Genomic DNA, 13,259 nt, shown 5'->3' on the forward strand with positions numbered 1-13,259 from the left:
CTGAGAAGGTCAGGCAGCATCTGTGGAGAGAGAATCAGAGTTAACGTTTCAGGTCGGCAGATGACAATGTCAGGTGGGCAAAAATCAAAAACGAAAGTAAGACAATAAGAAAAAATTGTCTTATTTTTAGGTTTTAAAGATCCGGTGTTTGCGAACCGAGGCCTCTGCACAGCTTGATGCAGCCGGACACTGTCTTTACACGAGGGCCCTCTGTTGGAATAGAGCTCGAATTACAGCCACAGCAAACCAAGAGTTGGTTTTCACAAAAGAAATCTTGATCTTATTTTTCAGTATGAAAAAAACTAACCACTCAGAATGCGTTTCCTCCTTCCACAACTCTCACACAGAAAGAAGGGAACGGTCATCAATGGCCACAAGCTCTTGCACAAAGCAACACTCGCAGCCCGCTTCACGCTCAGGAGGAAACGCTTTAACTCCTCCTCGTGGTTAGTGAGACCAGACACTTCAGAACACATTTCTCAAGTTAAAAACTATAGAAATGATCCCTAAAAGTATAGTCTTACCTAACATTGGCCGCCACACCGCTCTCCACACTCAGCACACCCCCTTTAACAGAGGCTGAGCTCCCACCCGCTTCGCGCCCATTCACAGCGGTCAGTGCGGAATCCACTATATATACAATATACAAATCACCCTTTGTAAATATAATTATAATTGTGTGAGAAAGAAATATAGTTGCTGTCATTCTGCCATTACCCAGCAGGCAGGTGATTTGCATATATTAGCAGCCTGTCTCCAGCGACTGTCCTGCTCATTGATTCACTCAGTGGGTGGAAGCCCCGCTCTGAGAGATTTAAACAGCAACTCGCCCTCCACCGCACGGATGGGTTCAGCGGGTTAGATAAAGAGGGAAAAAGATTTAAAATCAGCTTTGGAAACTGCAAATGAAGAATTATAGAGCCGGAGGAGCAGAGCAACATCTTACGCGGATAACAACAGAAAATGCTGGAAAAACTCAGCAGGCCAGGCAACATCCGTGGAGAGAGAAACAGAGTCAACGTTTCAGGTCGAAACCCTTTGTCAGGACTGAGAAAAAAGCAGGAAATGAAACAGATTAAAAGGCTCACTGCCACACCCCCTCTAGGAATGCCTACCTTGAAGAAGTTCTGCTCTTCTCTTCGACGGGATCTCCGTTTGGCTCTTCAACCTTGTTCATCTTCATTGCTTTCAGTTTCCCTTCTCATGTTTGATCAGACTCAGTTTCACAGCCACTCTCCACCAGTCCTATCACCATCTCGTCTGGTTTTGAATACCTCTTAATGTCTCTTCACTTCTCTTTTGTTCTCTCATCACCATTTCCCGGCCCCCAAACTGGCCTTTTAATCTGTTTCATTTCCTGTGTTTTTTCAGTCCTGACGAAGGGTTTCGATCTGAAACGTTGACTCTATTTCTCTCTCCACGGATGTTGCCTGGCCTGCTGAGTTTTTCCAGCATTTTCTGTTGTAATTTCGGATTCCCAGCACCTGTAGTATTTTTCTATCTGACGGGGATGCTTTAACTTCCTCCAGATGAACTTGGGAAGATTGAATCTGACATCTTCGGCCCTGACCACGAACTCCATTCCCTCATCACCAACCAGAATCATAGAATCATAGAATAGTGCAGCACAGAAGGAGGCCATTCGGCCCATCGAGTCTATGCCGGCTCTTTCAAAGAGCAATCCAGTCAGTCCCACTCCCCCCGCTCTTTCCCCATATCCCTGCAATTTTTTCTCCTTCAAGTATTTATCCAATTCCTTTTTGAAGGCTGCAATTGAATCTGTATCCACCGCCCTATCAGGCAGTGCATTCCAAAGCCTAATCACTCATTATGTAAAAAAGTATTTCCTCATGTCACTTTTTTAAGGTTGGTTGGGTTTTTCTTCGTTCCTGGGATGTGGGCGTTGCTGGCAAGGTTGGTATTTATTGCCCATCCCTAATTGCCCTTGAGAAGGTGGTGGTGAGCCGCCTTGAACCACAGAGGGCAGTTAAGAGTCAACCACGTTGCGGTGGGTCTGGAGTCACATATAGGCCAGACCGGGTAAGGACGACAGATTTCCTTCCCTAAAGGACATTAGTGAACCAGATGGGTTTTTACGACATTCCAGTAGTTACATGGTCACCATTACTGACACTAGCTTTTTATTCCAGATTTATTTAATTAACTGAATTAAAATTCCCCAGCTGCCGTGGTGGGATTTGAACTCACGTCTCTTAAATGAATCCAGTAATATCACCTCCATCACTCTGTTCAGAGTCCATTCCAAGTGCTGATCACTGTATGTGTCAAGGAGAATGTCTCGATATCAGTCCTAAAATTACCGTTTAATAGTTTGAACTCTTGTCCTAATTCAGTTTAAAATAATACACCATTACTGACACTAGTTTTTAATTCCAGATTTATTTAATTAATTGAATTTAAATTCCCCAGCTGCCTGTGGTGGTGATTTGAACTCCCATCTGCCAGATCATGAGATCCCGGTCTCTGGAATACAAGTCCAGTATCATAACCACTGCGCTACCGTACCCGTGTCCAGCACGCTGGGCCTTGCCTATTCCCCTTTAGCTACCCTGCTAATTACATCCTCAAAATACTCTAATAAATTTGATAAACACGATTTCCCTTTCATAAAACCATGTTGACTCTGCCTAATCATTCTATGATTTTCTACAAGTTCAATATTCGTACAAGTTCCTTAATTATCTGAAACCCCTTTCCGGCCACTTCTCAAACTGAACCAGACTATTTGCAACCTTAACGTCCAGTTAATCCCCGAATTCAGTTCCCACATCCTCACCATCACAACGACCTCCTACTTCCACTTCTGTAACATTACCCCTGCCTCTACCTCAGCCATGCCGAGACCAATTCCAGATTTGACTATTCCAATGCTCTCCAGGCCAGCCTCCCATCCTCCATAAACTTCAGTTAATCCAATCCTCTGCTATTCTCCATACAAAGGCACGTTCTATCTCTTTCTTTACCCATATCCTATCCTGTAAAAAGTTCCACTCACGCACCTCTCTGACCTCACTGATCTATGTTGGCTCATAATCTACAAAAGCCTTAAATTTAAAATTCTCATCCCCTTATTTAAATCACTCCACGGTCGCAGCCTACCCTATCTGTAACCTCCTCCTTCCCTGTAACCTCCTCCTGCCCTACAACCTCCTTCATCCCAAACTCTGACTGGAAGCTTACTGGGAGATAAAAGTGGGAAAGGTGTCCCACTGACCTGTGCCACGTACACAGGCACCAAGAACACACCACAACTGACCATCAGGCTTTTCCAGAGAATGTGCTGCACCCGCATAGACAGCTGTTTCTTTACAATGTTGATTTGACCTCCCAGTTCCTGGTGTACACCCCAGCCCCTCCAAACCCGATCCCCAGGAGTGGAGCAATTTGATCAAATTGTGGATTCTCTTCCGAGCCCCAATTTGGAGAACACATCCAATATGTACATGTGCGATATCCTATCAAAGACCTTCCCCTGAGGTCCACCTGTCTGTCACCTACCAGGGTGCACATATCCCTCAGTAACGTGATAACAGGCGCAGGTCTGTTCCAGTAGATCACCAGCTCCAGACCACACTTGACCTGGTTAGGATTTTTTAGTTGACATTAAGCAGTCATATAGGTTGCCAATTCCTGCTGTTGTCTCTCTCCCCCTGATGCTTGGAGAGGCAGAGAACTGCATATTTCCAGCAGATCTGGTCCCACAGAACCGAGTATAACCCGAATACTGGAGTGAAGCTGATAGAAAGCTCTTCCAGCCCTCAGATAGGTAAAAAGCAAAGAGACTTGCATTTCTATAGCGCCTTTCACAACCACAGGACGTTGTCCCAAAGTGCTTTACAACCAATCGAAGTTTTGAGGTGTAGTTACTGTTGTAATGTAGGAAATGTGGCAGATAATTTGCGCACAGCAAAATCCCACAAGCAGCGATGTGATAATGACCAGATAATCTTATTTTAGTGATGTTGGTTGAGGGATAAATATCGGCCAGGACACCGGGGAGAACTCCCCTGCTCTTCTTCGAATAGTGTCAGTGGAATCTTCTACATCCACCTGAGAAAGCAGACGGGGCCTCGGTTTAACATCTTATCCGAAAGAGGCCACCATCCGACAGTGCAGCGCTCCCTCAGTACTGCCCCGCCAACAGCGCAGTGCTCCCTCAGTTCTGCCCCTCCAACAGTGCGGCGCTCCCTCAGTACTGCCCCTCCGACAGTGCGGCGCTCCCTCAGTACTGCCCTACGACAGTGCAGCGCTCCCTCAGTACTGCCCCTCCGACAGTGCAGTGCTCCCTCAGTACTGCCCCTCCGACAGTGCGGCGCTCCCTCAGTACTGCCCTTGCGAAAGTGCGGCGCTCCCTCAGTACTGCCCCTCCGACAGTGCGGCGCTCCCTCAGTACTGCACTGGAGTGTGACCCTGGATTTTGTGCTCAAGTTTCACTGAGTGGGCTTTGACCCACAGCCTTCTGTCTCAGTGGCGAGAGTGCTACCCGCTGAGCCACGGCTGACTTATAACACTTAAATAGCAACGGTACCTGATGAGTCAAACACGGAGAAAACCTGAGGCAGCGATGGAAGAGAGGAAGTGTCAGATCGGGGGATATTCAGGAAGATTTCCACTTTGCACTTTGAAATAACATGGGGAATAATAAGGTGCAAGTTGATAAATGAATCGATACAGGAAGCGGAATACGTCAAACTATCACGTTACTGACATGAATACAAAAGCAAAATACTGCGGATGCTGCAATCTTTAATAAAAACATAAAATGCTGGAAACACTCAGCAGGTCAGGCAGCATCTGTGGAGAGAGAAACAGAGTTAACGTTTCAGGCCGGTGACCCTTCGGCAGAACAAGAAGTCCTGGTTAGTTGCTGCCAATCACGGGTTTTCGACATTGATAGATTGTAAGAAGCCTGAGGGAAGGAATTTCTCAGTTGTGAGGTCCATTTGTGCTGCTGATGTACAGCAATAAATTTCGGACTTGTTGTAGTTTGTCTTTCTCTCAACATTTAGGTCTTGTATTCACAACAGCAGAGTGGCTTCCATAGCAGTCGCAGCTGCCTATGAACTGAAGCCCGCGCCTTGATAAATGCCGAGTATGAGTTAGCAAGCATATTAATCTCTTATTGCAGTATTTTACTGCCGGTGAGTATATGGGATGTCCACTGCAATCTCCTGTCACTCCTGATAGGCAGAATATGACAAACCCATAAGACCGATGCCTACACTGAAGATGCTAAGGTAGCAGTATTTAAAATTGAGGCAAATAGGTGCAGTGCGTCCAGCTTAGCGTACCGTTTTTAGAACAGGAATCTTATGCAATAAATACTGAAAATGCTGGAAAGACTGAGAAGGTCAGGCAGCATCTGTGGAGAGAGAATCAGAGTTAACGTTTCAGGTCGGCAGATGACAATGTCAGGTGGGCAAAAATCAAAAACGAAAGTAAGACAATAAGAAAAAATTGTCTTATTTTTAGGTTTTAAAGATCCGGTGTTTGCGAACCGAGGCCTCTGCACAGCTTGATGCAGCCGGACACTGTCTTTACACGAGGGCCCTCTGTTGGAATAGAGCTCGAATTACAGCCACAGCAAACCAAGAGTTGGTTTTCACAAAAGAAATCTTGATCTTATTTTTCAGTATGAAAAAAACTAACCACTCAGAATGCGTTTCCTCCTTCCACAACTCTCACACAGAAAGAAGGGAACGGTCATCAATGGCCACAAGCTCTTGCACAAAGCAACACTCGCAGCCCGCTTCACGCTCAGGAGGAAACGCTTTAACTCCTCCTCGTGGTTAGTGAGACCAGACACTTCAGAACACATTTCTCAAGTTAAAAACTATAGAAATGATCCCTAAAAGTATAGTCTTACCTAACATTGGCCGCCACACCGCTCTCCACACTCAGCACACCCCCTTTAACAGAGGCTGAGCTCCCACCCGCTTCGCGCCCATTCACAGCGGTCAGTGCGGAATCCACTATATATACAATATACAAATCACCCTTTGTAAATATAATTATAATTGTGTGAGAAAGAAATATAGTTGCTGTCATTCTGCCATTACCCAGCAGGCAGGTGATTTGCATATATTAGCAGCCTGTCTCCAGCGACTGTCCTGCTCATTGATTCACTCAGTGGGTGGAAGCCCCGCTCTGAGAGATTTAAACAGCAACTCGCCCTCCACCGCACGGATGGGTTCAGCGGGTTAGATAAAGAGGGAAAAAGATTTAAAATCAGCTTTGGAAACTGCAAATGAAGAATTATAGAGCCGGAGGAGCAGAGCAACATCTTACGCGGATAACAACAGAAAATGCTGGAAAAACTCAGCAGGCCAGGCAACATCCGTGGAGAGAGAAACAGAGTCAACGTTTCAGGTCGAAACCCTTTGTCAGGACTGAGAAAAAAGCAGGAAATGAAACAGATTAAAAGGCTCACTGCCACACCCCCTCTAGGAATGCCTACCTTGAAGAAGTTCTGCTCTTCTCTTCGACGGGATCTCCGTTTGGCTCTTCAACCTTGTTCATCTTCATTGCTTTCAGTTTCCCTTCTCATGTTTGATCAGACTCAGTTTCACAGCCACTCTCCACCAGTCCTATCACCATCTCGTCTGGTTTTGAATACCTCTTAATGTCTCTTCACTTCTCTTTTGTTCTCTCATCACCATTTCCCGGCCCCCAAACTGGCCTTTTAATCTGTTTCATTTCCTGTGTTTTTTCAGTCCTGACGAAGGGTTTCGATCTGAAACGTTGACTCTATTTCTCTCTCCACGGATGTTGCCTGGCCTGCTGAGTTTTTCCAGCATTTTCTGTTGTAATTTCGGATTCCCAGCACCTGTAGTATTTTTCTATCTGACGGGGATGCTTTAACTTCCTCCAGATGAACTTGGGAAGATTGAATCTGACATCTTCGGCCCTGACCACGAACTCCATTCCCTCATCACCAACCAGAATCATAGAATCATAGAATAGTGCAGCACAGAAGGAGGCCATTCGGCCCATCGAGTCTATGCCGGCTCTTTCAAAGAGCAATCCAGTCAGTCCCACTCCCCCCGCTCTTTCCCCATATCCCTGCAATTTTTTCTCCTTCAAGTATTTATCCAATTCCTTTTTGAAGGCTGCAATTGAATCTGTATCCACCGCCCTATCAGGCAGTGCATTCCAAAGCCTAATCACTCATTATGTAAAAAAGTATTTCCTCATGTCACTTTTTTAAGGTTGGTTGGGTTTTTCTTCGTTCCTGGGATGTGGGCGTTGCTGGCAAGGTTGGTATTTATTGCCCATCCCTAATTGCCCTTGAGAAGGTGGTGGTGAGCCGCCTTGAACCACAGAGGGCAGTTAAGAGTCAACCACGTTGCGGTGGGTCTGGAGTCACATATAGGCCAGACCGGGTAAGGACGACAGATTTCCTTCCCTAAAGGACATTAGTGAACCAGATGGGTTTTTACGACATTCCAGTAGTTACATGGTCACCATTACTGACACTAGCTTTTTATTCCAGATTTATTTAATTAACTGAATTAAAATTCCCCAGCTGCCGTGGTGGGATTTGAACTCACGTCTCTTAAATGAATCCAGTAATATCACCTCCATCACTCTGTTCAGAGTCCATTCCAAGTGCTGATCACTGTATGTGTCAAGGAGAATGTCTCGATATCAGTCCTAAAATTACCGTTTAATAGTTTGAACTCTTGTCCTAATTCAGTTTAAAATAATACACCATTACTGACACTAGTTTTTAATTCCAGATTTATTTAATTAATTGAATTTAAATTCCCCAGCTGCCTGTGGTGGTGATTTGAACTCCCATCTGCCAGATCATGAGATCCCGGTCTCTGGAATACAAGTCCAGTATCATAACCACTGCGCTACCGTACCCGTGTCCAGCACGCTGGGCCTTGCCTATTCCCCTTTAGCTACCCTGCTAATTACATCCTCAAAATACTCTAATAAATTTGATAAACACGATTTCCCTTTCATAAAACCATGTTGACTCTGCCTAATCATTCTATGATTTTCTACAAGTTCAATATTCGTACAAGTTCCTTAATTATCTGAAACCCCTTTCCGGCCACTTCTCAAACTGAACCAGACTATTTGCAACCTTAACGTCCAGTTAATCCCCGAATTCAGTTCCCACATCCTCACCATCACAACGACCTCCTACTTCCACTTCTGTAACATTGCCCCTGCCTCTACCTCAGCCATGCCGAGACCAATTCCAGATTTGACTATTCCAATGCTCTCCAGGCCAGCCTCCCATCCTCCATAAACTTCAGTTAATCCAATCCTCTGCTATTCTCCATACAAAGGCACGTTCTATCTCTTTCTTTACCCATATCCTATCCTGTAAAAAGTTCCACTCACGCACCTCTCTGACCTCACTGATCTATGTTGGCTCATAATCTACAAAAGCCTTAAATTTAAAATTCTCATCCCCTTATTTAAATCACTCCACGGTCGCAGCCTACCCTATCTGTAACCTCCTCCTTCCCTGTAACCTCCTCCTGCCCTACAACCTCCTTCATCCCAAACTCTGACTGGAAGCTTACTGGGAGATAAAAGTGGGAAAGGTGTCCCACTGACCTGTGCCACGTACACAGGCACCAAGAACACACCACAACTGACCATCAGGCTTTTCCAGAGAATGTGCTGCACCCGCATAGACAGCTGTTTCTTTACAATGTTGATTTGACCTCCCAGTTCCTGGTGTACACCCCAGCCCCTCCAAACCCGATCCCCAGGAGTGGAGCAATTTGATCAAATTGTGGATTCTCTTCCGAGCCCCAATTTGGAGAACACATCCAATATGTACATGTGCGATATCCTATCAAAGACCTTCCCCTGAGGTCCACCTGTCTGTCACCTACCAGGGTGCACATATCCCTCAGTAACGTGATAACAGGCGCAGGTCTGTTCCAGTAGATCACCAGCTCCAGACCACACTTGACCTGGTTAGGATTTTTTAGTTGACATTAAGCAGTCATATAGGTTGCCAATTCCTGCTGTTGTCTCTCTCCCCCTGATGCTTGGAGAGGCAGAGAACTGCATATTTCCAGCAGATCTGGTCCCACAGAACCGAGTATAACCCGAATACTGGAGTGAAGCTGATAGAAAGCTCTTCCAGCCCTCAGATAGGTAAAAAGCAAAGAGACTTGCATTTCTATAGCGCCTTTCACAACCACAGGACGTTGTCCCAAAGTGCTTTACAACCAATCGAAGTTTTGAGGTGTAGTTACTGTTGTAATGTAGGAAATGTGGCAGATAATTTGCGCACAGCAAAATCCCACAAGCAGCGATGTGATAATGACCAGATAATCTTATTTTAGTGATGTTGGTTGAGGGAAAAATATCGGCCAGGACACCGGGGAGAACTCCCCTGCTCTTCTTCGAATAGTGTCAGTGGAATCTTCTACATCCACCTGAGAAAGCAGACGGGGCCTCGGTTTAACATCTTATCCGAAAGAGGCCACCATCCGACAGTGCAGCGCTCCCTCAGTACTGCCCCGCCAACAGCGCAGTGCTCCCTCAGTTCTGCCCCTCCAACAGTGCGGCGCTCCCTCAGTACTGCCCCTCCGACAGTGCGGCGCTCCCTCAGTACTGCCCTACGACAGTGCAGCGCTCCCTCAGTACTGCCCCTCCGACAGTGCAGTGCTCCCTCAGTACTGCCCCTCCGACAGTGCGGCGCTCCCTCAGTACTGCCCTTGCGAAAGTGCGGCGCTCCCTCAGTACTGCCCCTCCGACAGTGCGGCGCTCCCTCAGTACTGCACTGGAGTGTGACCCTGGATTTTGTGCTCAAGTTTCACTGAGTGGGCTTTGACCCACAGCCTTCTGTCTCAGTGGCGAGAGTGCTACCCGCTGAGCCACGGCTGACTTATAACACTTAAATAGCAACGGTACCTGATGAGTCAAACACGGAGAAAACCTGAGGCAGCGATGGAAGAGAGGAAGTGTCAGATCGGGGGATATTCAGGAAGATTTTCACTTTGCACTTTGAAATAACATGGGGAATAATAAGGTGCAAGTTGATAAATGAATCGATACCGGAAGCGGAATACGTCAAACTATCACGTTACTGACATGAATACAAAAGCAAAATACTGCGGATGCTGCAATCTTTAATAAAAACATAAAATGCTGGAAACACTCAGCAGGTCAGGCAGCATCTGTGGAGAGAGAAACAGAGTTAACGTTTCAGGCCGGTGACCCTTCGGCAGAACAAGAAGTCCTGGTTAGTTGCTGCCAATCACGGGTTTTCGACATTGATAGATTGTAAGAAGCCTGAGGGAAGGAATTTCTCAGTTGTGAGGTCCATTTGTGCTGCTGATGTACAGCAATAAATTTCGGACTTGTTGTTGTTTGTCTTTCTCTCAACATTTAGGTCTTGTATTCACAACAGCAGAGTGGCTTCCATAGCAGTCGCAGTTGCCTATGAACTGAAGCCCGCGCCTTGATAAATGCCGAGTATGAGTTAGCAAGCATATTAATCTCTTATTGCAGTATTTTACTGCCGGTGAGTATATGGGATGTCCACTGCAATCTCCTGTCACTCCTGATAGGCAGAATATGACAAACCCATAAGACCGATGCCTACACTGAAGATGCTAAGGTAGCAGTATTTAAAATTGAGGCAAATAGGTGCAGTGCGTCCAGCTTAGCGTACCCTTTTTAGAACAGGAATCTTATGCAATAAATACTGAAAATGCTGGAAAGACTGAGAAGGTCAGGCAGCATCTGTGGAGAGAGAATCAGAGTTAACGTTTCAGGTCGGCAGATGACAATGTCAGGTGGGCAAAAATCAAAAACGAAAGTAAGACAATAATAAAAAATTGTCTTATTTTTAGGTTTTAAAGATCCGGTGTTTGCGAACCGAGGCCTCTGCACAGCTTGATGCAGCCGGACACTGTCTTTACACGAGGGCCCTCTGTTGGAATAGAGCTCGAATTACAGCCACAGCAAACCAAGAGTTGGTTTTCACAAAAGAAATCTTGATCTTATTTTTCAGTATGAAAAAAACTAACCACTCAGAATGCGTTTCCTCCTTCCACAACTCTCACACAGAAAGAAGGGAACGGTCATCAATGGCCACAAGCTCTTGCACAAAGCAACACTCGCAGCCCGCTCCACGCTCAGGAGGAAACGCTTTAACTTCTCCTCGTGGTTAGTGAGACCAGACACTTCAGAACACATTTCTCAAGTTAAAAACTATAGAAATGATCCCTAAAAGTATAGTCTTACCTAACATTGGCCGCCACACCGCTCTCCACACTCAGCACACCCCCTTTAACAGAGGCTGAGCTCCCACCCGCTTCGCGCCCATTCACAGCGGTCAGTGCGGAATCCACTATATATACAATATACAAATCACCCTTTGTAAATATAATTATAATTGTGTGAGAAAGAAATATAGTTGCTGTCATTCTGCCATTACCCAGCAGGCAGGTGATTTGCATATATTAGCAGCCTGTCTCCAGCGACTGTCCTGCGGGGTCGTCCGGCCGGATTGCCTCCCTCTCTTCCGCGGCCATGTTCGCGGCCGGGTGGCCCTGGAGATGGAGCACGCGGTGTCCGCCGGCGAGCTCGAGCTCTTTCGAGACCGGTGGGCGCCGCGGGGACTGGAGTGCGTAGTTAGTTTAAACAACCAAACTTTAATTTAAGCGGTTAAGTTTTGTTTCGGGGTTTATTGGACTGGGTGTATTTGTTTAATGTTTTTGTTTTATTGGTTTAAACAAAAGAGGAGCGACTGTCCTGCTCATTGATTCACTCAGTGGGTGGAAGCCCCGCTCTGAGAGATGTAAACAGCAACTCGCCCTCCACCACACGGATGGGTTCAGCGGGTTAGATAAAGAGGGAAAAAGATTTAAAATCAGCTTTGGAAACTGCAAATGAAGAATTATAGAGCCGGAGGAGCAGAGCAACATCTTACGCGGATAACAACAGAAAATGCTGGAAAAACTCAGCAGGCCAGGCAACATCCGTGGAGAGAGAAACAGAGTCAACGTTTCAGGTCGAAACCCTTTGTCAGGACTGAGAAAAAAGCAGGAAATGAAACAGATTAAAAGGCTCACTGCCACACCCCCTCTAGGAATGCCTACCTTGAAGAAGTTCTGCTCTTCTCTTCGACGGGATCTCCGTTTGGCTCTTCAACCTTGTTCATCTTCATTGCTTTCAGTTTCCCTTCTCATGTTTGATCAGACTCAGTTTCACAGCCACTCTCCACCAGTCCTATCACCATCTCGTCTGGTTTTGAATACCTCTTAATGTCTCTTCACTTCTCTTTTGTTCTCTCATCACCATTTCCCGGCCCCCAAACTGGCCTTTTAATCTGTTTCATTTCCTGTGTTTTTTCAGTCCTGACGAAGGGTTTCGATCTGAAACGTTGACTCTATTTCTCTCTCCACGGATGTTGCCTGGCCTGCTGAGTTTTTCCAGCATTTTCTGTTGTAATTTCGGATTCCCAGCACCTGTAGTATTTTTCTATCTGACGGGGATGCTTTAACTTCCTCCAGATGAACTTGGGAAGATTGAATCTGACATCTTCGGCCCTGACCACGAACTCCATTCCCTCATCACCAACCAGAATCATAGAATAGTGCAGCACAGAAGGAGGCCATTCGGCCCATCGAGTCTATGCCGGCTCTTTCAAAGAGCAATCCAGTCAGTCCCACTCCCCCCGCTCTTTCCCCATATCCCTGCAATTTTTTCTCCTTCAAGTATTTATCCAATTCCTTTTTGAAGGCTGCAATTGAATCTGTATCCACCGCCCTATCAGGCAGTGCATTCCAAAGCCTAATCACTCATTATGTAAAAAAGTATTTCCTCAGGTCACTTTTTTAAGGTTGGTTGGGTTTTTCTTCGTTCCTGGGATGTGGGCGTTGCTGGCAAGGTTGGTATTTATTGCCCATCCCTAATTGCCCTTGAGAAGGTGGTGGTGAGCCGCCTTGAACCACAGAGGGCAGTTAAGAGTCAACCACGTTGCTGTGGGTCTGGAGTCACATATAGGCCAGACCGGGTAAGGACGACAGATTTCCTTCCCTAAAGGACATTAGTGAACCAGATGGGTTTTTACGACATTCCAGTAGTTACATGGTCACCATTACTGACACTAGCTTTTTATTCCAGATTTATTTAATTAACTGAATTAAAATTCCCCAGCTGCCGTGGTGGGATTTGAACTCACGTCTCTTAAATGAATCCAGTAATATCACCTCCATCACTCTGTTCAGAGTCCATTCCAAGTGCTGATC

At 46.0% G+C, this 13,259-nt stretch overlaps 3 non-coding genes across 3 annotated transcripts; all 3 read right to left on the bottom strand.

The window, feature by feature from the left end:
- Positions 1-305: 305 nt before the first annotated feature.
- Positions 306-522, bottom strand: LOC147097494 (small nucleolar RNA U3). The gene has a single exon (XR_015074405.1). It is a non-coding gene; the product is annotated as a small nucleolar RNA U3 (small nucleolar RNA).
- Positions 523-5,668: 5,146 nt separating this feature from the next.
- LOC147097495 (small nucleolar RNA U3) lies at positions 5,669-5,885 on the bottom strand. Its single transcript, XR_015074406.1, has one exon. It is a non-coding gene; the product is annotated as a small nucleolar RNA U3 (small nucleolar RNA).
- A 5,146-nt stretch (positions 5,886-11,031) lies between these two features.
- LOC147097496 (small nucleolar RNA U3) lies at positions 11,032-11,248 on the bottom strand. The gene has a single exon (XR_015074425.1). It is a non-coding gene; the product is annotated as a small nucleolar RNA U3 (small nucleolar RNA).
- Between the last annotated feature and the right edge of the window lie 2,011 nt (positions 11,249-13,259).

This window comes from Somniosus microcephalus, chromosome 32, assembly GCF_052327205.1.
Source record: "Somniosus microcephalus isolate GS21.2 chromosome 32, FLI_Smic_1.0, whole genome shotgun sequence".
Lineage (NCBI taxonomy): Eukaryota > Metazoa > Chordata > Chondrichthyes > Squaliformes > Somniosidae > Somniosus > Somniosus microcephalus.